Source organism: Bubalus kerabau, chromosome 8 (genome assembly GCF_029407905.1).
Source record: "Bubalus kerabau isolate K-KA32 ecotype Philippines breed swamp buffalo chromosome 8, PCC_UOA_SB_1v2, whole genome shotgun sequence".
Taxonomy (NCBI): Eukaryota; Metazoa; Chordata; class Mammalia; order Artiodactyla; family Bovidae; genus Bubalus; species Bubalus kerabau.
In genome coordinates, this window is record NC_073631.1 from 37,847,675 (window position 1) to 37,850,495 (window position 2,821).

A 2,821-nucleotide genomic window follows, 5' to 3' on the forward strand; every position below is an offset into this window, starting at 1 on the left:
CACATCCATACATGATTACTGGAAAAACTATTACTTTGATTATATGGACCTTTGTCAGCTAAGTAATGTCTTTGCTTTTTAATATGCTGTCTAGGTTGGTCATAGCTTTTCTTCCAAGGAGAAAGTGTCTTTTAATTTCATGGCTGAAGTCAACATCTGCAGTGATTTTGGAGCCCAAGAAAATAAAGCCTGTTATGGTTTCCATTATTTCCCCACGTATTTGCCATGAAGTGATGGGATCAGTTTCCATGATCTTAGTTTCTTGAATGTTGAGTTTAAAACCAGCTTTTTCACTCTCCTCTTTCACCTTCATCAAGAGGTTCTGTAGTTCCTCTTCACTTTCTGCCATAAGAGTGATGTTATCTGCATATCTGAGGTTATTTACATTTCTCCCAGCAATCTTGATTCCAGCTTATGTTTCATCCAGCCCAGCATTTTGTATGATGTACTCTGCATATCAAGTTAAATAAGCCAGGTGACAATATACAGTCTTGACATACTCCTATCTCAATTTGGAACCATTCCATTGTTCCATGTACAATTCTAACTGATGATTCTTGACCTGCATACAGGTTTCTCAGAAGTCAGGTAAGGTGGTCTCATATATCGTCTCTTGAAGAATTTTCCACAGTTGTGATCCAGACAGTCAAAGGCTTTAGCATAGTCAATGAAACAGAAGTAGATGTTGTCCTGGAATTCGCTTGCTTTTTCGATGATCCAGCAGATGGCAATTTGATCTCCAATTCCTCTGCCTTTTCTAACTCCAACTTGAACATATGGAAGTTTTCAGTTCACCTGCTGTTGAAGTCTAGCCTGGAGAATTTTGAGCATTACTTTGCTAGTGTGTGAGATGAGTGCATTTGTGCAGTAGTTTGAACATTCTTTGGCACTACCTTTCTTTGGGATTGGAATGAAAACAGACCTTTTCCAGTCCCATGGCCACTGCTGAGATTTCCAAATTTGCTGGTATGTTGAGTATAGCACTTTCACAGCATCCTCTTTTAGGATTTGAAATAGCTCAGCTGGAATTCTATCACCTCCACTAGCTTTGTTCGTAGTGATGCTTCCAAAGGCCCATTTGACTTCACAGTCCAGGATATCTGACTCTAGGTGAGTGATCACACCATCATGGTTTGCTGGGTCATTAAGATTTCTTTTGTATAGATCTTCTGCGTGTGCTTTCCATTCTTCTTAATATCTTCTGCTTCTGTTAGGTCCCTAATATCTCTGTCCTTTATTGTGCCCATCTTTGCATGAAATATTCCCTTAATATCTCTAAATTCCTTTAAGAGATCTCTAGTCTTTCCCATTCTATTGTTTCCTTCATTTCTTTGATTTGATCACTTAGGAAGGCTTTCTTATCCCTCTTTGCTATTCTTTGGACTTCTACATTCAGATGGGTATGTCTTTCCTTTTCTCCTTTGCCTCTCACTTCTCTTCTTTTCTCAGATATTTGTAAGGCCTCCCATTTATCCTTTTTGCATTTCTTTTTCTTGGGAACAGTTTTGGTCACCACCGCTTGTACAGTGTTAGGGATCACTGTCCATAGTTCTTCAGGCAGTCTGTTTATCAGCTCTAATCCCTTGAATCTATTTGTCACTTCCACTGTATAATCATAAGGGATTTGATTTAGGTCATATCTGAATGGCCTAGTGGTTTTATCTACTTTCCTCAATTTATGTCTGAATTTTGCAATAGGGAGTTCATGATCTAATTCAAGGCTGTATATTGTCACCCTGCTTATTTAACTTATATGCAGAGTACATCATGAGAAATGCTGGGCTGGATGAAGCATAAGCTGGAATCAAGATTGCCAGGAGAAATATCAATAACCTCAGATATGCAGATGACACCACCATTATGGCAGAAAGCGAAGAAGAATGAAAGAGTCTCTTGATGAAAGTGAAAGAGGAGAATGAAAAAGTTGGCTTAAAGCTCAACATTCAGAAAACGAAGATCATGGCATCCGGTCCCATCACTTCATGGCAAACAGATGGGGAAACAGTGGAAACAGTGTAAGACTATTTTTCTGGGCTCCAAAATCACTGCAGATGGTGATTGCAGCCATGAAGTTAAAAGACGCTTACTCCTTGGAAGGAAAGTTATGACCAACCTAGATAGCACATTAAAAAGCAGAGACATTACTTTGTCAACAAAGGTCCGTCTAGTCAAGGCTATGGTTTTTCCAGTGGTCATGTATGGATGTGATAAAGAAAGCTGAGCACCGAAGAATTGATGCTTTTGAACTGTGGTGTTGGAGAAGACTCTTGAGAGTCCCTTGGACTGCAAGGAGATCCAACCAGGCCATTGTAAAGATCAGTCCTGGGTGTTCATTGGAAGGACTGATGTTGAAGCTGGAACTCCAATACTTTGACCACCTGATGCAAAGAGCTGACTCATTGGAGAAGACTCTGATGTTGGGAAAGATTGAGTGCAAGAGGAGAAGTGGATCACAGAGGATGAGATGGTTGGATGGCATCACCAACTCAGTGGACATGAGTTTAGGTAGACTCCGGGAGTTGGTGATGGACAGGGAGGCCCTTTCTACTGTGGTTCATGTGGTTGCAAAGAGTCAGACACTACTTAGCGACTGAACTGCACTGCACTGCACTGAAAATGCTACCATTTTAACATATATTCAGTATTTAATGAGACTATTGAGATGTTCTACATTTTTATATTAAATTTCCCAGAAGTGTATATTTTTGCACCTACAGAACATTTGAACTTGGACTAGCCATGTTTCAAGTGTCTAGTTGTCAAATGTGACTAGTGAATACTTTATTGGACAATGCAGATATGACATAGATATGAGATGAGA